This window comes from Panulirus ornatus, chromosome 12 (assembly GCF_036320965.1).
Source record: "Panulirus ornatus isolate Po-2019 chromosome 12, ASM3632096v1, whole genome shotgun sequence".
Classification (NCBI taxonomy): domain Eukaryota; kingdom Metazoa; phylum Arthropoda; class Malacostraca; order Decapoda; family Palinuridae; genus Panulirus; species Panulirus ornatus.
This window is the reverse complement of record NC_092235.1, coordinates 54,087,987-54,114,563: the sequence shown is the minus strand read 5'-3', so window position 1 is coordinate 54,114,563 and position 26,577 is coordinate 54,087,987. Positions and strand designations below refer to the sequence as shown.

Genomic DNA, 26,577 nt, shown 5'->3' with positions numbered 1-26,577 from the left:
TCGCTTATGTTGGCATTTCTGTGTTTTTGGCTGCGGTTCAAAATGGAAACGGTGCCCTCCTTTCTCTGCAAGAGGTAAACGTCGAAACATTACACTACTGTAGGAAGAATCTGAGAGCGTCGTATTTTGTTTCAAATTTCTACTTTCTCTTTGAACAAAAGAGGAAATCTATGAAAACTGTTCATGTGATATCTAGAAATTACCACAAAAAGGAAAAACAATAGCAGTAAAGAACACCTAGGTACAAAATGAGATTATATGAGACCCATCTTGGTCCTGTTACATGAAGAAAATTAGTTATGTGTTCAATATGAGTTAAAGGTATAACGTACCTAAAGGTTTCCTTGATGCTGAGGCTGCTAGGAGCAGATGGGGAGCTAGTGAGTGGAGGAGGCCTGATGTGAAGAGGGCGTGGTGTGTAGGGACGTGAAATGTAGATGAAGGTGGAGATGCGTGTGGAAGGGGCCTAATGTCTGGATGGAACTTGACATGCAGAGAGGCTATGGTTCGTAGACCAAGCCTGGTGTAGTGGGTATCTAACGTGTGGAAACTCTCTAACGCGTGGAGGCAGCCTGGTGTATGAGCAGGCCTTTGAGGTGAAGGAGTCTCAGTGTATGAAGGTTGCTATATATATATATATATATATAAGGGCTGTTAATAGTGTGGAATTAACTTGGTACACAAAGTCATTGGGAGCGTCCGAGGGATAACACTGTGAAAGTTGTTTGGTGGACAGAATCCCGTGTGTGGTTGGGGCCTGATACAGTGGGGAACCTGGTCTATGAAAGAATGATGATGCAAAGACGTGACCAGGTAACTGAGAGATACAAGCATATACAATAGGAACTGTGAGGAGCCATGGTGTGTTAAAGGATGTCTGGTGTCTGAAGGAATCTTCCGAAGCGGTCATATACCAGTGGACGGAGAGGTACACTGTTTCTGAGGGACTTAAGGCTGGAGGGTTTGCTTACATGAACTAAACCTGCATCTTTCGATGATACGACGCATTCGTTCGTTCCCACAGAGACAGTGAAGGTACTGAACTGTCAAGACAGGACGTAGGTCTTGCACTGTGTGTATGGGGTGCTGCACCTGATTCTTGTGCTTTACAGTCAAAGAACTTAATATCTTTTTTCAAGGTGTAGGAAAAGGGTAATATGTGTGCAGGTCCTGGTGTGTAGATGGTGTTGACCTGTGGAGGAGACTGGAGGGTGGAGGGCAATACCTACTGAAGGGTCTTGACCTGCGAGAGGCATTGGTGTGTGGAGAGTCCTAATGTGTGGAGGATTCGGGTGTGTAATTGCTTAATGCAGTTACCTATTTGTATTGTGCGGGGAGGGAGTTTTACACTTGTGGGGATCCATCTCCTGAACTTTATCATAAAACTTTTTTAAATTCATGTAAGCTGTCCATCTTCATCATTTCACAGCTCTATTTATGCCATTATTCTAAGTACAGAAGTACTTCTTTACATCCTCTCTTACAAGTTTTCTCTTTAATTTCATGTTATTGTATCTGAATGCTCTATCTCCGCTTCTTTCTATCAACTGTTCTCCATCTATATCATCAAGTTAATTTAAAGACTTAAAGGCTGTTATGAGGTCACTCCTCACTCTTCTCTCTTCCATGTTAGGTCATTTTAAATCCTTTAGGCTCTCCTTGTAACCCAGCCTTCTTAATTCTGGTACCACCTTTATGCCTCTCCTCTGCACCGTCTCTATAAGCTCTCTGTGCGTCTTTAAGTGCGGTAACCAAACTTGGAGAAAAATCTGGTTTGGGCCTAATATAGGATGTGAACAGTTTGCTGAATATATCCTCACTCATTAAGTTGAATACCATTTTAATATTCAATATCTGCCCGTCTCTCCAACACACGCGAATCCTAGTATTGGAGAGACGGGCAGATATTGAATATTAAAATGGTATTCAACTTAATGAGTGAGGATATATTCAGCAAACTGTTCACATCCTATATTAGGCCCAAACCAGATTTTTCTCCAAGTGTGTGTGTGTGTGTGTGTGTGTGTGTGTAGAGAGAGAGAGAGAGAGAGAGAGAGAGAGAGAGAGAGAGAGAGAGAGAGAGAGAGAGAGAGAGAGAGTGTTCTGGTGTGGTAAAATCTGGATGTATTAAAGATGGTGACGTGTGTCAAGACCTGGTATATCACAGAGGGAAATGTGTGGTGGTTCCTGGTGTATGGATGGTAATATGCAGTGGGTCATGGTGAGTAGTAAGACTTAAGAGTGTGGTGTGGCAGGATCTGGTATATCGAGGGTGGTAGTGTGTGGTAGGATCTGTTTTCTAGAAGGTGGTGGTGGTGGTGTGTCAGGTCCTGTTGTGTATAGGATCCCGGTGAGCGTGGGGGGGGGGGGGGGATGAGAGGCACCAGGCAGGAAGGTTCGCTCGAACGTGCGACTCCACATCATCAATTTTGAAATGCTGGAAATGTAGAGACTGACTGACGGCTCCGGGGAGCGGATCCTGCTAAAAAGCTTTTGAACACAGGTGCGTGCCTGAGTGTGTGTGTGTGTGTGTGTGTGTGTGTGTGTGTGTGTGTGTGTACATACTTACATGTGTGCTGAATATATTCATGTACGTATGCATGTGCGTGTATGTGTATATAGATGCTTATGTAAGTTCTTGAATACTGCATTGATAAATCATGAGAAAATTATTCTCTTTTCGAGCATGATTTTCGCGTCGTTCGTCTTTGCAGTGTTGTTGTGGATCGTTATCATAATAATTCACATATCAACTAATACTAAAGCGATATGACTGAGTAATATAGAAGTTTTCTTCAAGAGCAATAATACGTGAATGTCATAAACATATGATTCATCATCTAACCGCTGAGGCTAAGTTCAGCTGCAAAACTTTAACTACTGGCTTATTGTCGTCACCCACTTTCTTATATAAAATCTTTAGACCCGGGAACACTCGATTAAAATCTATAGAAGAAATGCATCAACCGTGTTAGCATTCCTCTCTACTCATTTTCAGAATCAACAGCTCCTGTCTCCACCTCGAATTACGTTTTCATATTTGGAAATTTCGTAACGCGACAAGAATCAAAATTATCGGAACCCTGTGTTTTCTTTCCCTATTACTGACACTGCTTTCACGGCCACCCCAGCAATCTTCTACGCAGCCTAGCTAGCTGTTGTCACATTGACGTCGACCCCCACACCTGCTGACGTGTCCGACACTAGTGGTACATACAAACACAGTCAAAGTAGCTGTTATGAACGTTCTTGCATAGTGACTGTTGGTCCTATGGAGAACGTGGATATATGTATGGTGCTCTACATAGCGGCAAAGTACAAAACAACAACAACCGAATAATAACTATGATTTATCCACTTGCTATCGCTCTAACAACTTCGGGAGATATTCTGAACAAGGTCTACTGTTCCAGTAGCAGTTATCAAGTAAGATGGGTTTATAAATGCCCTAGAAGAAAGAATAGTTTCGGTAAACATAATAATATTGGATTACGTAAAGATTTCTCTTATAATAAAGTTAATGTTGACCTAAAATGGAAATAATGATAACAAAATGACAATCTATCGTCATTCCTAAAACACAAGACACGTTGTGGACAACTGTCATCTTTGTCGCTTTTACGTTGACGCTGATGATAATGAAAGACAAAGATGTGCTGGCTGGATGGTCCAAGAAGATTTTCAGGCAGATTGCATCCTCCTCCTCCTGCTGTCCCCAGGTATTAAACGTGGTATGGTCAAGGTATCACCCCTAGTGTTCCAGCTGAAAGTACTGGAGTTTATGGTCTTCGTCAGCGTTGTGGTAAGAATGGTCGTTGCGTTTCTTGTCGCTGTGAAAAGTTACACCATTTCTAGTCGTTGTGATGGCACGGTCTGGTTGCTACTGGTGTGTGTGTGTGTGTGTGTGTGTGTGTGTGCTCAATGTCCTTTAAAGAAATAGCCGTCGATATTCACTGCTTTATTTTCTCTGTTAGTTACCAGACTGACTATTTTCACGACCACAAAATACGTTCACCCCACCAGTGCGGCTGGAGGCTGCTGGACCTGGCGCTCTGGGAGACAGATATGACAGGAGGATCTTCTCGGCAAAAGTCGGGAGGGATTGCGACGGTCTTCTGAATCCTAGTATTTCTCAGGGTCGTTGGGAAGAGGAGGAGGAGGAGGAGGAGGAGGAGGAGGAAGTGGTGGTCGGTACCGTCTGAGTCCTTGGGGGCAAAGTAAGGAAGTAACAATAAATCGGTATTCTAAATGTATCATTTTGGGAGTTACCCAAACTCGAGTATTCGAATTAAGACTACTTCTACTTAAGTATATCTTTAGAGAAAGTATAAGTGCATATCGTTACTTTCTTTTCAGGACGTCTCGTTACATCTCGCTGGTAGGGATGCTTCAGTGTATCAACATGATAACAACCCTCCTTTCCTGCAGCAAGTAACGAGATAAAGAAAAGTAACGAAGTAAATATAGTTTCCCAGGAAACATACTTAAGTAGAAGTAACCCAATATCAAAATACTTGAGTATCAATAAACCCCAAAAATCATCTACTTCAGCAGAACAGCGAAATATTGCCACTTTCTTGTTTGTGTCTCCACTTGTCTAGACCCGCTGTCGACCACCTCTTGCCACCAAAAGTTTGAGACACATCTCTTACATTCTTTCTCATTCCTCCTGGCTAATGCCTCAGGTCAGTATGCTAGACGTAAAGACCGCTGAGTGTTTACCTTGCAAGAGAAATGAAGATTCATAAAACAGAGACTATTTTGTTTCGAGAGAGACATTAACAAAAACATCCATGACGAAAAAGGACAAGAGCGGCTGACCGTGTTACGAGATCATTTTGAGGAGCTACATATCTGTTTATGAATGGGATTGAGGGGATGAGGGGGAGCGAGGCATTCAGACTTCGAGTTTTGAGCGAGTGGACCAGCACGGGTGGAGACCTCTCTGTTTATCTCCGTCCGCACGCCACTCCCAGGGGAAGGCGAGGGGAAGGGGTGAGAGGGGAGGAGATTGCTGGGGAGGGAGGAGGTACGTACAGCCCAGTAGAGGAAAGAACGGAAAGTCCTACCTGCTAACCCCCGCTCAGCCCATTTTTAAATGCAATTTCAATTCTGCCACGCACTCTGTCAATTACATGCTACCGGTTCAATCTATGTCACAATGACCCCTTCCCTATTTTTTTTTCCCGGCATATATTCGTCGCTTTTGGATGTTAGGGAGGGAAAATGACCCAGCATCCCCCTCCTTAACTCACAGGATCACCCTTTATCCTGTAATAGAGGAACAACTTCACTTTGTCATTTCGCCAGCTTCCAGTCACCAGGTAAGGCCCATTAACTTACATGTACACTGTCCAACTTCCCCCGTCCCTGGGCCGGCAAACCGGCCACCCGCTGTTCTTGCAATGAACCCTTCCCTCAGCCCTCCTCATCCCCTCCCAGCCTGCAGCAGCCAACTCCCTACCTCCCTGCTCCCCTGGACACGCAGCAGCCTCCCTCCCCAGCCTTGGACACGCAGCAGCCTCCCGCCCCAGTCCACCACTCTCACTACTGACTTTATTGCGCTTCAATCTTCGTTTCACTTTATCATGTCTCCCTTTCCCTCTCTCCGAGGGTGGCGCGGGCCAGCCGCGTTCAACTGCCTCTTTGCTGCTCATCAGCTCCACCGCTGCCAGTAACAGTTAGAACAATAACAACAACCGCAACAACAACCTACCACCGCTATCACCATTTTGCCACTAACTTTGCCACCAGCACCTAGTGGCATCACCACCACCACCGACACGCGACCTTGATCAAAACTGAGCCATAACCACAGCCATCACAACCGTTCCTACTCCATCACAACATGACCACAACCAACACCATTACCACCACATCTACGACAGCTAACACCACGACCTAGAGAATCTTCGATACATTTAGTATCAACGCCAGCACCACATCTATTGAAACCGTCATCATGATGTCTACTACCACTAATCGCTCTATCTAATACCACCGTCACATTCATTACTGCCACTGTCGTTACCACATCTACCTCTATCACCACATCAACTACCTCCATCCCTCTCACATCACCCTTCACCGTTACCATCACTGCGACGTCAACCATCACCAGCGCCACGACCCTCTACAACCCGTGTTGGTCCCAAGCGTTTAACATTTCAGTTCATCAATTAAATACTCATACAGAAAAAATGACTTTCCTATCTACCGTTATAGTTATATTGGGAAAGGAATGTATAACCTCGAGACTAACAACCTATGAGATAACGCGGCCTGATTCTCCCCTGAGAAAGGAAAGTGAATCTGACATACGAAGAATAACCACTGCGTCTCACTCAAAGATCCACCAACCCACAACAACAGGGATACAAATTTTATCAATTCAGTGATTCTAATTAATTCTGATTACTTCTGGTAATAATTGATTTGAAAATGGATATAATTACCCTGGAACGTATCAGAATTACACACGTTGCCAGACACAACTCGCTTCAGACTATGGCCTCAAACTGTCCACGAACTAGTCCTCCTCCTCCTCCTCCTTCACCTCGGGCCAACTTAATACCACCCTTTCACAACACAATTAGCAAGACAATGAATCCATTTTACTGACGGAACTCGGCGTTGCTTGAGTTTGTATGTGGCCACACTTCAACAGCTGGGTTTTAGTCAGCTATTCTACCACGCCTTCTGTTTCCGACGTCCTCCATACTGGGGAACTTTGAGACACAGTTGTGTGTGCGGCCGGCCAACTCCACCAACTCTGCACCATGACCAACTGTACACTATGTCATTTCCCAAGGATCTCGTTAGGCAGTGTTGGTTCTATTTTCTCTGCTATATATCCCCCTCTCTAGCTTTGTTTGTTATAGATATTTTTCCCAATCGCCCTCCCTCACTCCCTATGTCTTCCTAAAAAACACACACACACACACACACACACACACACACACACACACACACACACACACACATCCCTGGGGATAGGGGAGAAAGAAAACTTACCCACGTATCCCCTGCGTGTCGTAGAAAGAGACTAAGATGGGTGGGAGCAGAGCGGGGATCTGGAACTCTTCCCGTCATGTACTATCACACTCTAAGCGCTGACACAGAAGAGGTCAAGCGGAATCTATTTCTCGAAGGCCAATCTGTCTACTCCTAACGCTACCTCGCTAAGGAAGGAAAAGGCGAACAGGAAAAAATTGATATACCTTTCGCGCAGATACTCAAAGATACCTCACCAATGGCTGATCCATCGAGCTTGACCTAGAAGGCTTACACCACTGTGTATGAACAGCACCTTCTCCAGTGGAACGCGGATTCCACTCTAAGATGTAACCACTGGTCTCAGCCACACATATAACACTGCAGAATGTAAACCATCCCTGTCAGTGTATTTCAATTGTGCTGCATCAGTATTTTGGAATTTAAGTGATGATAGGCAGTATATGTGTCGAAAAATTTTATACGTAATTCAAGAATGAAATAAAAATATACATAGGATATCTAATTCACAATATATCTGATGAAGAAAACGTATGGTGAGAAAAATCTGAAAATATAAAAATAGTGATCGCTGAATATATTTTGCCCTTCAACAAAGTTCTAAGGAATATACCTTCCTTACTTATATGAATGCAATTTCTATCTATATATCTTTTCTAAATCTCAGTCGATTTTTACTTTTAATATTTCATAACACGCTAACATATCTTGCAATAATATATTCATCTTGGGGTCTTTCATTCACCCCAGCAATGGAGTACTGCTCATATTATTGATTGTGGTTCTTCTTCCACCTCTCTCTCTCTCTCTCTCTCTCTCTCTCTCTCTCTCTCTCTCTCTCTCTTAGCCGGAGTGGAATCAAAATCCTTCCGTTTTTATAACTTTTTCCTCTTCAGTCATCCCTCGTCGCCCGCCTGATGTTAACGCAGTCTCTCTCTCTCTCTCTCTCTCTCTCTCTCTCTCTCTCTCTCTCTCTCTCTCTCTCTCTCTCTCTCTTCGTCTGCCATATTTTGGCCACTGTTCCCGTGATATTCCTGCATGTGTCCAGGATGCTGAGGATTTGATACCCGCGCCGCATGACTGGCAGTTACTTCCTATAGATTCTGTGTTGAGACCAGCCACATGAGGGGAGGTGGGTGACCGTTGTGGTACCGTTTTCTTTTCTAAAACAGAAAAGCTGACAAGTTCCCTCCCTTCTTTCGTCTTTTCCCATCATTTTTCCACCTTTAAAGAGCAAGATCTACAAATACACGTGAATCTGAAATTAACTTTGTCTTGTCTCATACTTTTTCTATTCTTTCTTTATCCGAGACGGACTCGATTACATCATGTTTTCATCCCTGTCATGTGAGTGGGAGAGAGAGGAATCTAGGCAATTACCTGAACATTACTTAACGTCCTCCAGTACCGTGAGGAAGTTAACCAGCTCCTGGAGCAGCCTCGGGGGATCTGCAGTTCTCGGGCACAAACCCAGCCGCACGGCGCCCCTGGACGCTAGGGCTCAGTGCTACCGTTCGGTTCTCAGTTCCCAAGAGGTTCTGGCTCACCCCCACAGTCGGCAGGGCTGGTGTGTGTGTGTGTGTGTGTGTGTGTGTGTGTGTGTGTGTGTGTGTGTGTGTGTGTGTGTGGGTGGGTGGAGGGTTCGCTTCCTCCTCCACCTCTTGATCACGTCCTGGGCTTCTGACTACGACAGTTACTCTGGCTTAGGGCGAACTGGATATCCCCCCAGTGAGAGAATGAGGAACAACGTGTACGATGATCTTTGAAATCATCCCTCACCTCCAGCATCCCTACACTGTCATGTGTGATATCAACACTCTGTACATTGTGTTTATTCGTCTAGCTATGAGTCTCCTATCCCCACTATAGCTACAAGTTTCTAATAATGTTAAGAGAAAGTGACGCATTCACAGAAGAATGCAATCACCTAAAAAATAGATTTCAGTGTAATGAGAAGACCAACTATTCTACAGCGTTCACCGATAAGCTTAAGCAAAGCTGAAGGTTTCTCTAAATGTTAAAGCTTCAACACAAGGTCATGACTCTAAGCAATACGAATGGCTATATCGTTCTATGCATGTACGTACGGTAATGTGGCTCAAACATTAGGGTAACACTGCTCTATATGCAAGGCAATGTAACTCGTTATGCAGTATGGCCGTATGTGTAGCCCAGCGTGGCTTTAGTGGCAGACCAATATCACTTTATGACAGCGTGACTGCATACATTGGCGGGGAGGATCAATACGAGACAAAGATATTCTTTGTGTAATGCGTTGCAACGGTTTATATTCGGGACGTGGATTCACGTGTATCGCAATCTGGCTTGAGACAAAGTGGCTGTCTGCGAAGGTAGCAAGATTTTCTTTGTTGGGCAACGTGGCTCCTGGCACAGAACACTCTGACTCTCCGTGTAAGCATCAAGATTCTGAAGATGGGACAGTAAGACTCTATATATTGGGTAATCAGGTCCGATTATGTAGGACTGAGCGATTCTGAATACACTCCGATATGTGTCATGTGGTTGTACATGCAGTGGAATGTTAGTCTAGACAGCGGTGGAATATAAGGCAATATTTTCACGAGGAAGAAAAATAGCAAGAACACCTCAGAGCCATGCGAACACCTCCTGTTTTGCTTACTCCTCCAAAGCAAGGACCCAGGTGGAGAGCCACCAACTACTTTATCTGCCACATTAAGTCTAAAGAAACAATGAGGTTCTTATGTGGAAACAAAGAGACACTCTTTCTCTTGTGACCCTTCGTCCAAAAGTGGGAGGACAGACTCGACACGCGTTACCTTTACTATGATCAATAGAAACAAAAGACGACATGGACCGATAAACAGCGCTTGCATATGCATTTGCTTAATGCAAGAATAGGCCGCCCCCCTTTGTGTATTTTCTGAGGCAATTATAACGTTATAACAAGATCATCCAAGGACAAGGACGTGAGAAACTAACGCAATGATGAACCTAACGACTTGTGTTATTGTAATCTTCCTTACAGATGTCCTGAGGCGGGAACTAGAAGGGCTTCTGGTAAACACGATTATGTCCCTACATCGCCATGGATACAGGACGTACCTTCTGGCGCAGAATGCTGCCCCGAGAATAGCTTTGAAGTACAACAAGATCAGTCAATTCAGTAAGCTAAATCCGGCATTATAGCAGGACCAGTAAGCTGAACAGTAAGCTGGTTAAACCTATTGTAGGAAAAGCAAGATACAATAGGTCTGAGTGGATGATACAGTTGGGACAGTAAATATACCAGGTTGGACTCGGTGGTACAACAGTAATAAATGCCTTTCGTAGCTGAGCAGGACAAGTAAATAAGTTGGGTGAGATATGGCAGTACCGGAAAATATGTTGAACAACCGGTTGGTTACGAGCTGCAGGAACAGTCGATACAATAAGCTGTACGGAGTGATCCGGCAGGAGCAGTGAGGTGAACAGCAAACCAGTCACAGCAGCTGCAGGAACAGAATGTCCCGGAGATCCAGCGAGAGCGCCGGTAGTCCGGACCGTGATATTTACAGTGAAGACTAGATTGTATTGACAAGCCAGGTCAGTAACAGAGATGAGCTTCCAGCTGGTGCAAGGGGTCCAGAGGGCAGGATTAGACCGAGAGAAACTGGAGAGGATTACTGGGTCCTGGAACTGTTTTATATCCTGTTTGCAGACGTGAATGCAGCGAGGTTTGTGCGAGTGCCTCAGGGTTCGGTTCGAGGCCTCTAATTTGCGCTTCCTTTTGATCGCTAACACTGAAATATATTTCCTTTACACGCGTAAATTATTCCTTTGAACAGGCACCTAAGAGAACTTTCTGTCGCCCGCATTTGGTCCCGATTTGTCTCTCAAAAAATGATTTAACTAATTCATTTGACAATATATCCAACAACTGGCTCCCAAATGATATATTTTCTTCTCGTTTCCCGCCTTCTTACATTATCGTGTTAACGGTTCTGATAACACAAAACTAACACCATATGACAAGTTTATCTAAATATCCCAAAACACAAATTACATAGGGTTTTCGTTTCATGCTCTTCATGGCAATGAAAAATCGAATTACCACTGAAATTCACGAAGCTACGGAAACTGTGTAGTCAAAACCAGACTATTCTTTTGTTCGGTAGGGATGGTGAGAGGAGTTGGTTATGGAACGACGTTAGGACCGTCCTGACCCGAGTGCAGACGGCCCTTCAGAAGTGTACAGCCTGACGACACCTACTGAGGAAGTCTCAAACAATGAATTTAGAGACATTCCCTGCCAGAGGTTACGCTGGAGCGCTACTAGAGCGAGCTCTCCAGTGGATGGACACTGCTAACTCCAACTCATCTTTTAAATCATTACGGTAATCAACGTGTACTTCTGTTGCCTCCACAGTCCGATCGCGGAAGTCATAACGAGACTTTAAACACAGAGGGAGGTGATAATTGGTCACGATCTCACCAAAGTCATTAGAGATACTGATTTTGAAACTCACGATGTTCAGTATGGGCCGTGTCTGATGGACGGAGACACCCACTTATGAACACATGGTATTACCAATGAACACGACAGCACGATCCTGAAGCTAGACAGTTCGACCCTGAAGCACGACGGTACGACCCTTGGGCATAATGGCCTAGTCTTATGATCTAACCCTTTAGCGTCAGGTCAAATCCCGAGGCTTAAGGGTCGTACCAACGTGTGCTCAAAGGTCGCCCCGTCGTACTGAAGGGTCGTATCGTCGCATTCTATAGCCAAACAAAAGTCTTCCTTTAAAGGTAAACATGCTCTTATAAACACGTTCCGCTAATTATAGCGCAACCTGGCCCTCCTGTTTTAGCTAAAGTCGTCTCCATCGAGCAAAACATCAGTCTGTACCGTAATACTCTGTCTAAGTAGCGCAAGTGACGCTATTTATTGGGCAATGTGAGTCTCCGTGGGGGCATCATGGAAAAGATAAAAGACAGTTTAACGTGGCATTAACCTACTGATGGGGTAGTAAGCGCAAGCAGGAGCAGGCAGTAAATGTCTGAACTTGGTATCGACCTGGATGATGACGACGACGACGATGATGATGATGATGAACCCCCATAAGTCAGTTGCTAAAGATCTATTAAGACTACGAGTTATATAAGTCTGCCGTGTGGTGGCAAATGATGGCCGTTATCAGTGTTTATGAAGTATGAAATCCCCGCGCTGCCAGGCGGGGTTAGCCTAGCCTCGCACGAGGCGTCTTTGCCAAATATGAAGTCGATTCTCGTTACAAATAATATCATCTCTGGGATCTAAGTTCATCCTCCCTCTACTAGTCAAATCTAGCTTTACCTCTAGTAAATTTACAAGACGTTTACCTGCGTTATTCGATAGCATACACTACAAATACAGAAACGTCCTGTATATTAAAACGTCATATGTGAGCGCTGTTGTGAGGGTGACAGTTACAAAGTACGTCATAGACCATGTCACGTGATGACTGGTGAGAGTACCTCCAGCCCCTGGCAGTTGACTGATGCTCTCGCCGCACTTCACTGCGTAAAGGGCTTACGTGTCCATGACGTTCTGTCTCTGTACAAATGTCCTTTTAGCACGACAGAGCCTAAATCTCATATCCCATCACCGGGGATCAATAATTTCATTATCCATTTGATGGGAAAATTTTAAACAGAAAAAGTTAAAGCGGCAAAACAGGATAAGAATTCTTCAATGACGGATGACAGGAACTTATCATGACGTGATGTATAGTAGGATTTTGGCATTCGCCAGGAATGTCTGATGCCCCAGCTGGTCCTGTGTGACTGGTAAACGATAGTAGAATCAAGGGAAACGAGAGTTGATCATAGAGCAGGCATTCTACCACGCTTCGATGCATGGCTGCACTCCTTACAGCTGTAGGGAAATGATGGACTCCTTTGGAATGAGAAGGTCTTTGACACTGTTGTTCGTTCACATCCTCGCCTGAGATGACTTTTTTGCTCGCGTCGTAACCACGTGCAGTTTATAGTTTGAAAACATACGTACGTATATAAAAACATATATGCTCAGTGACAGGCCAGACTTTTCGAAAAAAAAAAAAAGTTCCATATTGTACTCAGAATTCTAGTAACAGTTCTTCTTTCCTTCCAAACATTCTCTTACCATCCACCACCAACCATCATCACCAACCCAGTACTTCCTACCACCATAAATTCGACTTTCCAAATAGTATCCCAAGTCAAAAAAAAAGTCAGGTAAAATAGAAAAACGTCCACATGTGAGGGTGTGAGAGAGTGAGTCTCCGATGCCTTGTTTTCCCATCAGCATTATTGTTACTCTCACAATTACCATTTCTTGCTTTTTTTAGCACAATGATCCTCCTCTCTCCCCTCAGCAACAGGTATGCCTCCCGCCTGCCATTAGCCCAGAGGCGGTAATCGGGTTTAGGAACGTGTATTTTTGGCTCACTGTCCTGATGGGTCGAGGCCATTAAAAGCTTATTGTGTATCGGATGTTTGGATTAATTACTAGAAAATGTTTTATTGAAACCAAGCGTGACTGGCCGTGAAATAAAGGCTGGAAATAAAAAAGAGATTAAATACTGTTATGTGGGGGTCGTGACAGCTTGCACATAATGTTGCCTGGTATTACCATCGACAGTGCGAATGGTGATATAAAGGTTGTAAATGTGAACAAGACGGTCCCAAATGTTGATAAGGTATCTAATGAGATATGAGCCACAGATACTATCAAAGAGTTTAAATATGTGATATTAGGGTTGAGATACAGGGATAGATACTGAAGTAGAATCTACTACTGTTTATGATGTAATCCACAAACTTGACCTATGACCCTATACTCTCCTCCAACTTTATCTATGGACATTTACTCTCCTCCCACTCGACCTAAGACCCCGCTTTCCTCCAACTCGGCCTACTGTTTTCGACAACAACAACAACGTGTCTACATTTATGTACATGACTGCTGTAAAATCAGTGATATCAGAGATAATTCTTACCAGACATTACAAGATACGTGCAAACATTTCATCCATAACAATGTTCCACCTAAGACACTTAAGTAGTATCATAACTTTGTTTATTGTAAAGAGTTCATGTGTTATTCATCTTGACACATAACCCAATCGTTGCTGTTCAACTTTTGTAAAATTCACTTACCATGTAAACTGGCGTAGCTATGTTAACCCTTCTCTCGTTATAAAATTTATAATGTACCTCAACCAGTGAGGCTCAATCAATAGACCTTATGTGCACTCTGTGTCATCTTTTGCGTCACAGCCCACAGGATGGGCAGGTGTGCACAACAAAAAAATAACAGCAGCTCTTGCGACAAAGATTAAAATCACTGCTTTCGACCATCAAACTCTTCTTTTTATTCCTTTTACTTGGGGGAAATTATCTACAACTACATGATGAGGGAAACTATGAAGCGACCAATAAATGCATATCATCTATAGTTGAAAAAACTCGAAAGACAGTTTTCCTCACTCTTTCCACTACCCACACCGTCTCTTCACCAAAAGCTCATCTGCTCTCTCCACCTCCTGTTTCTCCTCCCTCACCGTCCTTCAACATCTTTTGTACTCACTATCATCACTACTCTTCCGTGGTTGAATTTTAACGTTTCGCCTTCCCTCTACCACCGTTGTCTCTACATTCACTGTGTCTTCACCAACAGCGTCTCATCTTTCACAAACAGACGCTTCCACTTTCACAATGTCTCCATCACTGATGCTTCTTTCACCAGGTCTCCACCGACAACGTCTCCACTATGTCTCCATCCTCGTCGCTCCCCTCCCCCCCCCCCTTCTTTCACCTTCTTTCCACCAAGTCTCCACCACTGACGCTTCTACCACCAACTACGTTGTCATCCCAACGCCTCCACTTTCACCACATCACCACCATCATTTTCTGCACGTCACCACCATATGCGTCTCTCCCACCCCTCCGACAACCGACGCCTCCACCTTCTACCACCAAAGTCTCCACTATCACCAACTCTCCACCACTACCAGAGTCTACACCACCAGCACCATCACCATCTCCATATCCAGTCGGCCCATTTGGCTGGCCACTGCCGGGCTGAGGGAGGGAGGGAGGAAGTCTACCATCTTCACGGGTAGGTGTTGAGGGTCGATGTAAGGAGACAATAGCCTCACCCCAGAGGAAGACCCGAGTGTGGCCACCCTCACAAATTGCTCCGCCTGGAGGATGTTGGTCTTTACAACTTCAGACAACATATTTTCAACATTTTCTCACACTTTTTTCTTGACATTTACCGCCCAAGAGAAATTCTCATACATCTCTTTACACGTTACATTAAATCTAGTGTTTTCTCGTGTGCGATCTACTTTAATGAAAAAAAAAAAGAGATCATATATTCCAAGGTTGTTGATGCGTTCTCTGATAATGGACTGTTGATCTAACGTGGCATGTTAATATAATGTGTGTGTGTGTGTGTGTGATGTGTGTGTGTGTGTGTGTGTGTGTGTGATGTGTGTGTGTGTGTGTGTGTGTGTGTGTGTACAAACTTATCACTATAACCCGAGAATCGAACCTGGGTCTATCTGTGAGGCAGCCAAGTAGCTTAAACCTTTGGGTGCCACACAGATGAACCGGGTTCGACGCTCTGGGTATAAGTGGTCAATAGTTTACATCAGATATCATGTATACGTTATATATATATATATATATATATATATATATATATATATATATATATATATATATATATATATATATATATATATATAAAGGTCTTGAGTTCATTAAGGAACGCGTGGAGGGAGTGGCCAGTGATAGGACAAAGAAGAGTATGTTTGAAGGTACATTAATCCCAACAGTTCTTTATGAATGCGAGTCTTAGAACTTGACCACACGTAAAAAAAAAAGGAAGAAGGTGGACGTCTTGGACACGAAATGGCTGAGGACATGTGGTGTGAGGCAGGCTGATCATGTTGGGAATGACAGTGTTAAGAGAGAGAGGTGTGGGAGTAAGCCCAGTCTGCCTGGGAGAGCTGACCAGGTTGTGCTGATATGGTTCGGACATATGGAGAGGAGGAGAGGAGAAAAAATGGACTAAGAGGATCTACATTTCAGAAATGGACGTATGGAGTGGGGAAAGGGAGATCAAAGAAGGAGATGGAAGGATGGTATGAAGGAGTTTGGAGTTATCGGACCTCCGAGCGGTTAGAAGGTTGAATACTAATCAACGCATCTCCTAAGGGGCCATAAAAGTCGTCTAAGAAGAAGCTAAACGGAACAGCTAGACATCCTTCCCTCTTCTAGCATCGCATTCTACAAGTAGGAACTGTAGAAATAACCGAGTATTTTTTTTGACGCTGTCTCATCAAGGTGGGAAAAGGCGAACATTCCTATGAGTCCCCGTGGAGTCATAGGAATATCTTGATCAAGAGCAAAATTGTGATCCTTTCCTATATATATATATATATATATATATATATATATATATATATATATATATATATATATATATATATATTCTTTTCTTTCAAACTATTCACCATTTCCCGCATTAGCGAGGTAGCGTTAAGAACAGAGGACTGGGCCTTTGAGGGAATACCCTAACCTGGCCCAATTCTCTGTTCCTTCTTTTGGAAAATTAAAAAAAAAACGAGAGGGGAGGATTTCCAGCCCCCGCTCCCTCCCCTTTTAGTCGCCTTCTACGACACGCAGGGAATACGTGGGAAGTATTCTTTCTCCCCTATCCCCAGGGAATATATATATATATATATATATATATATATATATATATATATATATATATATATATATATATATATATATATATATAATTATGAAATGCCTGAGGAAGATATATGGTGTGAGAAGTACTGACTGTGTAAGAAAACAGAGCGGTGATATGGTGACGTATGTTTGAGAGGGTTGAACAAGGGCTGTTGAAATGGCCTGGACTTAAAGAAAGTACGAGTGAAAACTGACTAAAAGGTTATTCGTGTTAGAAGTGGATGGAACAAGGCGGAAGGGAGACCGAGAAGACGTTGGAAGGATAAAGTAGAACGGACTTTGTCCGAGCCTGAGCGTGCAGAAGGGTGAGAGATGTGTATGGGATGGAGCGAAATGGGATGATGTGGTATACGGTGTACGATCCGTCACCAGTAAGCAGAAACAAGGCTTATGGAACTGTTACGGGAACCACGGAACGGTCTATGGGGCATACCTGTGGATAAGAGGCTTGGGTTTCGGTGCATCATTCATGACACCTGGAATGTGTGAGTGTGAGCTAAACGAAAAAACGGTTTTTTGTCTGTTCGTGGCGCTCCCTCGCAAGGGCGGGAAACAGTGAACAAGTATGCAGATACGAAACTTAGCTCATTTTCAGCAGGAAAATATCTATTTCGTCGTTGCTGCGCACATGACATTAATTGGAATTGCACACAATAACATGAAATTGGATACATTGTTGGATATATGTATATGCCAGTGCTTATAATACAAAATATACAACAGGGGGATATACACATCGGCTTGAAATATTACCACTGTTAATTAGCGAGATGGAATTTTATGAATAGAAATACTTATTTGCATAAACTAATAATACAAAAAATAATCCAAGTGAAATAATAAACGACCTGACATGTAATGCGTTTGAGAGAGAAAAAAAAAGAGGTGTGTTTCCTTCATCCTGATCCCATGTAAATGTTCTTTTACGTGAAAAGACGATGATATAAATGAGCAACACATTCTTCTACAATATGTATGTGTACAGAGGCACACATATAAGTTTGCCTATCTATTCATTCAGATATCTATCTATCTATCTATCTATCTATATATATATATATATATATATATATATATATATATATATATATATATATATATATATATATATATACATTAATTATACTTAATCGCAGTCTCCCTCGTCAGTGAGGTAGTGCAAGGAAACAGATGAAAGAAAGGCCCACCCACCCAAATTCGTATTTATATACATAAACGCTCACACGCACACATATACATACCTATACATTTCAACGTAACATACAAATACATACACAGACATATTCATATGTACATATGTACATATTCATACTTGCTGCCTTCATCCATTCTCGTCGCCAACCCGCCACACATGAAATAGCAAACCCTACCCCCCTAATCCCGCAAGGTAGTGCTAGGAAAAGACAACAAAGGCTACAATCGTTCACACTCAGTCTCTAGCTGTCATGTGTAATGCACCGACACAACAGCTCCCTTTCCACATCCAGGCTCCAGAGAACTTTCCATGGTTTAAACCAGACGCTTCACATGCCCTGGCTCAATCCATTGACAGCACGTCGACCCCGGTATACTACATCTTTCCAAATCACTCTATTCCTTGCACGCCTTTCACCCTCCTGTATGTTCAGGCCCTGATCACTCAAAATCTTTTTCCCTCCATCCTTCCACCTCCAATTTGGTCTCCCACTTCTCCTCGTTCCCTCCATCTATGACACATTTATATCCTCTTTGTCCATCTTTCCTCACTCATTCTCTCCATGTGACCAAACCGTTTCAACACACCCTCTTCTGTTCTCTCAACCACACTCTTTTATTACCACACAGCTCTCTTATATATATATATATATATATATATATATATATATATATATATATATATATATATATATATATATATATATATATATATATCATAGAACATACAAACTTCCAACAGCCAGGATCGGACCCAGGACCCCTGTGCCACAGGCGGGAATGCTACTCCTAGGCTATGGGCCTAGCGGTAGCATTCCCGCCTATGGCTCAGGGGTCCCGGGTTCGATCGAGAAGTTCTCATCAATACCACTGCATGTGTATGAGCTGGAAGAGAGGAGAGTGAATCGTTCCAAGTGAAGGTTAGTCTGCGGCAGGGGTGTGTGGTGTAACCATGAATGCTTCATTTGTTTATGGATGAGTAATGACCCATGAAAAGTTTACATTCAGAAGCCTAGACCTTCAGTTTTGGAGCAACAGAATTTCATTTTCATCTGCGGGACGAAGAAATTCACTATCCATCTCTGAGAACATCAAACACAACACAACTCTCAGGAACATCTTCCTTCTCTCGAGTTTTCCATCTCATGCCAAAAAGGCCAAGTGCACTCAACACTTACTACTGTGGAGGCTTAGCATAATGTGGTGGGGATGCGTGCGTGACTACGTTCTGTGGGGTCAGGTGGAAGGAGAGTTTTACACTCTCTCCCTTGTGTATGTATGAATATCATGTCTTTACGGCAATGTATGTATCTGCGCGCGCGCACACACGCACACACACACACACACACACACACACACCAGCCAAAGCCAGGATCCCATCTATCGACCAGCCCCAAAGGGAGGATAAACAACTGGGTTGAGTGTGGGCCGACTGCCACGCCCAGGATTCGAGTCCACGCCGATCAGGCCACGGAGGCCCTTGTGTGTGTGTGTGTGTGTTGTGTGTGTGTGTGTGTGTGTGTGTGTGTGTGTGTGTGTGACACTTGACAAAAAAAAAACTCTCCACAATCTAGAATTATCCAGTTCTACTTCTACGGTCGCCCCGAGCGCGTCCCTGCCTTCCAATAACTGTCTAACTGTCTACCAATAATTGGCACACAACATCACCCGACGTTTTACCAACGATTCCTCTACTCCTATTTTTTTTCCACCCAGTTTTTGCAATAAAGTCGATCGAGAGAGGCGAACTGCCCCGGGGGCCTGAAGGCTGTCAATACACGTGTGTGCAGCGCCCAGGTAAGATGTCAAGTCCTATTGAGTTTCCACTGCAGCTGGGCATCAGACTACAACACAACAGGTCTCCACAATTTTTTTTTGCCCCTGAAGGCCATTTTCTATATCAATTATTTATACCTCTGAATATGGACGACAGCTGTCGAAATCAGGGAAGCCATTTTCTTGATTACATAAAGGAATACATCAGTGATGAGGCTATTCTGGACAGGGAATATCTCCACCCGTATTCAAAAGGTTGGAAAACAAAGGGGGTGCTTCTCTGGACAGGAAACCACAGAAAAGAAAGTAGCTGTATACCTTACCACAACCAAGCTGGCGGAAACGAGAGAAGCTACCTCATAAAAGGAGCTGAAAGGGTGATTGATGACGGTGGGAGAAAATGATCACTGAAAGATTAATGACATTATGGGCTACAGTCTGGCTGTCGCGGGAGGGGCAGCAGCAGGTTCAAACAGGCTGCAGAACAGGTGCGCCGTTGGTTAACACTCCCGATACAAACAAAAGACTAGGCAGCACATGTGCCATTTCTAGCACCAGGATCGTCACCCAGACCAGCATCAATACCACTCCAAGCGTCAGTGTCAGCATCAGTCAGAGCACCAGTAACAACACCAGCACAGGCATCACTTCCAACACCAACCACTTCCTGATCCAACAACAGCATCTTGCAACAGTACCACTTCCTCCACCAGCAACACCCCTAGCAACAACATGATCATCATCATCATCATTATCAGCATCGTCATAGCACCAACCCTAGAACTCCCGTCATCCCAGCACCAGCAACAATAGAAATGACTAGTAACGTAACAACGGACGAATCCCAAACTAGGCCAGCTTCCCGCCAACACCACAACCAAATGCTTCTCCTGACTCCTGACTCAACATCATCATCAGCACCACTACACACACCATCATCAGCAGCAGCAGCACCATTACATCAGCAGCAACACCACTACATCAGCAGCAGCAGCACAACTTCATCATCATCATCATCGTCATCAGCACAACTACAGTATCAAGATTCCGTACCATCAGATCAGCACCAGAACTAACATCAACAAAACACTCGCATCACCTCAGAACTAACGCCATTCATCGGCAGCAGTGGCCCAGCACTACCCCGAGCACCAACACTACCTACCCCAGCCAACACCACTACACCACCAGCACCGTTCCCACCACCATCAGAACAAGAGCGTCTGTCTTCTTTTTTCACGTTGGAGGCTCCAGTCACGGACAAAAGTCCACATCAAAGCCGGGCTTCACTTGAAATATAGAAAGGTTAATGAAAGGTAAAAAGAAAAGACAAGGGGGTGTGTTCATAAATTTGGGAGGAAGTGAAAAACTGTCTTTTAAAAAAGTGCCCGGTCATAGTTATTGAGAAAAACACGAGAAGGTAGAGAGTTCCATAGCTTCGAGGTGTAGAGAAAGAAAAGATTATCAAAATGGACCATCCTTGAGTTGCCAACAGCCACATGGTAACATGTGACACAGCAGTTAGCCGAGTATATCATAATCTAGCTAGTGGTGAGGGACACAAGCAGCCAGCTCTCGGGAGCAAAAACCGAAGTAATACCTACAGAAGAGGGAAAGTGAACCAACATTGCGGCGTAGGGCATGTGGGTCAAGTTTTGAAGTCTACACCATTCCATGTAACCAACATCACCCCTGCACCAGGACCACCTGAACACCAGCACTATTCCCTGCAAATCCATCATCCTCGCTACCAGTTGAACCAGAGCCCCTTCCGAGCTTCCCAAACAAGCGTTAAGTATAGCACTAACACCACTGCCTCACCAGCGCCACACCGACACAATCACCATCCTTCACTAGCATAACCTAAACATTAACTAGCAACTGTCTACAGTAACACAGCATCAACCCCATCCCTGCAACACGCCTCGTCACCAGCAGCGCTCCTTCATCATTACGTCCCCCACCATCCAGCTGTAGCTCTCATCCCCATTACCATCCCATCATAACCACTTCAACACTAGGACTGTGCAGTTACTAACATCACCGCACGACAAACATCAGCGCCATACCACGAGCATCAACATCGCCAGCAACCCAACACCAAACCTTCTGTCAGTACCAGCAATCTAATGGAGGGATAGGCCACGATCGCCTGCGGCACCATCATGGGTGTCATAAAGAGGTTAGATGGGGGGGAAATCCTCCTCCAAACTCCCGTTTCTCACCGCTAATCTACTTTAGCCTCATCCGCACTACAGGCTCCTGGTGGTCTGCCACACACAATTTACAACTCCACACAGTTTTATGAACACCCGAGCTGTCCATCATCTCTCTACCCTCCTAGGTTACCCTTGGTCCCATATTCATTCTTCTCCTCTCCCTTACTGGTAATATCATTAACTCTACCGTGATGGTGTTGGGGGGGGGGGGGAGAGGGACGCTAATTAAGGATACTGGTCATAAACGTAAGCACAGTATCACGACCATCTGGCAGTTTTCCACCTAAATTCTGTGGTAGCGTTTGGAGATGTCTTTTTTTCTTTCTTCTTCTTCGTCTTCTTTAGTTCAGTGTCACGTTTCTTCTTCTCCTATCCTATAAACAAAAATATCCTTCCACTCTCCTTGGAAACCCATCAAAATTATAATAAAAGAGAATGAAAAAAAATAAGCGATACCTCTTTATCATTTATTCAACAAAGGTGCTGCAGTCCATCAGAGTGGTGGCCGGTCACCTGGCCACCATCCATCTTCATCTCGCCTGATGATGCAATACTGTATCGTCCCAGGTACTGACACTATCATCACATCCAGCTCATTTGCATCTTCAGTTCACAGCGCCGCATTTCATTTTCCCTCCAAGGTTTCCAGTTCCCAAGACCAATATGGTACCTCTTTCCTGTTCACAAATTATTCATCTATCTATGCTTTCTATCCCCACAAGAGGAGGTATAGTCAGGATTATAAATTTAATTTCCATTTCCATCTCTACATCGATGGGAGAAGTCGAAAATAATTGACATATATCTCCATTACATTCGGAACAACTGGTGGGCCTGATGTGTCCCGCAGGTGGAAGTCATTGTCCTGCTACAAGCGCAGATACACACTGGGAATGTGAGGATATTCAGAGCCCACACAGGTACATGTTTCATAGGAGGAACCTTCGTCTAAATCCTTACCAGTTACTCAACAGGGATAGCAACCACCACTCCAAATCTTGTATACTTGAACTAACTGGGTGTCCGCAGTTTAAATTAGATTTTATCGCGAGGGCAGAGGAACAGACTTTTGTCGATGACTGTACGTTAACTTCCAGCCCTGGTAGCACTCCCAACACCCATCCCTTCCCCGCACCACTCTCAGACCCAGAGAGCACTTCGAGCATCACTTCTGACATCATCATCTACACAACTCGCTACTGACCCCACTCCCGCGTCAAACAGCTCCACAACTCGCCACACACCTCACATCACCAGCACCAGCACCACCACTCACCACACTTCCCACACCACCAGCACTACTACTCACCACACCAGCACCACCACTCCCAGCACCTGGGAGAGCGGCAAGGTTAATGCGACGATAAAAATTGAGTAAGGCAGTAAAATGGCCATCTGGCGGCCAGGGAGCCGCACATGGAGGCGATGGTGGCGCTGCCCCACTCACACACACACCCTCCACCGCTACTTTGGAAAGAAAATATTGCAGATATTTTTTAACTTTTGTGTGTGTGGTGGTAACAGGAAGCGATATAGTTTGCTTGTCACTACCCTTTGCAGATAAGTAAGAGTAACTATTGGATATTACTAGCATTAGCTGAGGAAATAATGGTCCTCATACTTTGAATATGTGTATTTATGCATATAAACATGGGCCCATGAGCATACAATCCACCTCACGCGCGTAGGGATAAACCTGTGTATATATTCCTTCCTTGCTGCAATGAGAGAGAAAGAGAGAGGAAGGGGGAGAGCTTATGAGTGTGTGCAGTACGTTGGTAATTACTTGTTAGTAATCAACTGTTTGTACAGTAAGGGGAAGGAGGTCTACACTCGTGGGGCCATAGCCCTTGAAGTGCGTAATAACCTGTGTGTACTGTTACAGGGAGGGAGTTTTACACTCGTGAGGCCCCATCTCTTGACCATTCTCTGTTTTCATACAGTTCCTTAAACTTCCGTATCCTGTTCACACAGTATCATCACTCAGTTTACTAGATTCATCCCCCTATTCTTTTACTATAAAATTACCTCTTTCCGTCTTTTCCAACAAGTTTCTTGCTTAACTTCATGTAATCATAGCCTCTGGTTGGCTGTCCTATCTTTGCGTCTTTCGGAGACCTGTGTGTTGTTGACATTATCATACTGGTTAACACTTAAGGGTTGTGATCAAGTCACCCATCATACCCTTCTCACTTTCATGGGAGACAATTTTAAGGCCTCTATCCTCTTCTGGTAACTTAGCTCTCTTAATTCTGGTTGCCCTCATTCGGACCTTCTCTATTACTTATTTGTGCTTATGTAAGTGTGGTGACCAAACTTGAGAAATATATTCTAGTTTCGGCCGAATATACGATGAGAACAGCTTGCTGGATATTTGCCAACGGATAGCTTGTTTCCTTCTCTCGATCTCTTAAGGTGGGACTCTGGCTACAGATTAGGTTCGCTGTCCTATCTTTTTTAATCTACGTTGGAGGCTCCAGTCACGGACAAAAGTCCACATCAAGGCCCAGCCTTAATTGAAATATAGTGAGGTTAATGAGAGGGATAAAGAAGAGACATGATTAAGTATTCACGAATTCTGGAGGAAGTAATAAAAAAAATGACTCTTAAAAACTGCCAAGTCATCATGGTCATAAGGAGAGACATGAGACGATAGAGAGTTCCAAAAGCTTCGTAGTGGAGGGTGGAGGGTCAGTGATCTAGAATATTACAGTCTAGAAGTGGTCTTAAAGAAGCTCATGTGGAGGACGGGCCGTCAAAGACGAGCCTCTGCCAGGCTTTCAGATTAGCTGAGTAAATACCAAGCACAACAACAACAAGGACTCACGCTATCACGGTTGGGCGTCTGCTCATCCCACAGTTTGTTTCTGTCAACTTCGGGGCACCTGCCGGGGACTACGAAGTCCGGGATCTTGTCGGCAGCGACGGCGGCCACAAGGACAAGAAGGACGAACAGGGGGTTCATCGTGCTAAGTGTTCAAGAGTTATGTACAACCGACGCTCAGGGAGGACTTTTATATGAGGTGGCTCGGTGGACACTGCCTACACCACGCCTCCACTTACTCATTTCTACTTTAGTAGTCATCAACACGGTCCAAGTCTCTATCATACTGTACAGATTCCTGCAACTGATTTCCCGCAAGATGATATTCCTATTGGGACCTTTTTTTTCTCAGCGAGTCTCGCCCCACATTACTTTCCATTTATTCCGGTTGCTTAGATTCCCTTATATGCTTATGCAATCGTCTTTGCTTTTTTAATTCCCTCATGACTTTATCATCATCAGCAAACATATTCCGGCAGGAGTCGAGTCCTGCTAAGCCTGTAACATATATCACGAAGAACCATGATCCAAGGACAGAACCCTGCGGCAAGCCAATGGTAACCTCAACCCATCTCGAGAATGTTCTCCCGACATGCGTCCTTTCCTACCTACCACCAGGATAATCCACCTTTTCGAAGCAATCTCTTCTTATTCCTCAATTAATTTATATACCCGTAAGATGCGTCCGTTTAAGAAATGTGAACGTGGTGGTCCACAAACATATCAAAACTATATTTCTTTCCCAGTTACATCGACCTCACGAAACAGAGAATAGCTAAAACGAAATCATTTAAATATCATTTTGATATTGCTACAATTTGGATCTAAACATTCCTCTCTAGACCCTCATAAGATGTGACACACCATTTGATATATATATATATATATATATATATATATATATATATATATATATATATCCCTGGGGATAGGGGAGAAAGAATACTTCCCACGTATTCCCTGCGTGTCGTAGAAGGCGACTAAAAGGGAAGGGAGCGGGGGGCTGGAAATCCTCCCCTCTTGTTTTTTTGTTTTTTTTTTCCCCAAAGAAGGAACAGAGAAGGGGGCCAGATGAGGATATTCCCTCAAAGACCCAGTCCTCTGTTCTTAACGCTACTTCGCTAACGCGGGAAATGGCGAATAGTATGAACGACATATATATATATATATATATATATATATATATATATATATATATATATATATATATATATATATATATATTAACCATCTCGCGTGTTTGTCTACATATTTGTCTTTTAGCTCTCTGGCTGAGGAATGGGTGATGTTAAAAACTTTCAGTATTGCTCGCGTGCAGGAAATAACAGAGCCCGACTGATTTCTCTTTGTGAAGTCAGATGTTTGGGTCAAGGCCGGGGAGTCCGTTGCTCGGTCTTCACCACAAAGCAAGGAAGGAATGTTGATCCCTCCACACAGGAACACAACTGGACGGGACCGTACCTGTGTGTGTGTGTGTGTGTAACCTGGACAAAGAGCAATGCAATGGTTGCTATCGCTCCTTGTAAAAATGTCATTTATTTTCTATATGTTGTACGGTACGAGTTATTCCTTCGTATCAGTTATGGTTATGTACTGGAAAATGAATGAGAATCCTAATATATTGAACAAATGAGTAGTTAAAGAATATTTCATCGAGTACTTTTGTTCATAATCATTAATAAGTCTCCTCTCTCGATAACCTTGATTTGCTTCATCCATCTGGTGCCCAACACCACTCATCTTACCTGAGGGCTGCGTCTTCCTCCAGCAGCTCTGTCCTCCTCACGATGCGTCGTC

The 26,577-nt window shown here is 43.9% G+C and overlaps 1 long non-coding RNA gene across 2 annotated transcripts in view; it reads right to left on the bottom strand.

The window, feature by feature from the left end:
- LOC139752067 (uncharacterized) overlaps window positions 1–26,577 on the bottom strand; it is a 224,768-nt gene that overhangs the window by 69,517 nt on the left and 128,674 nt on the right. The gene's annotated exons all lie outside the window — the stretch shown is intronic.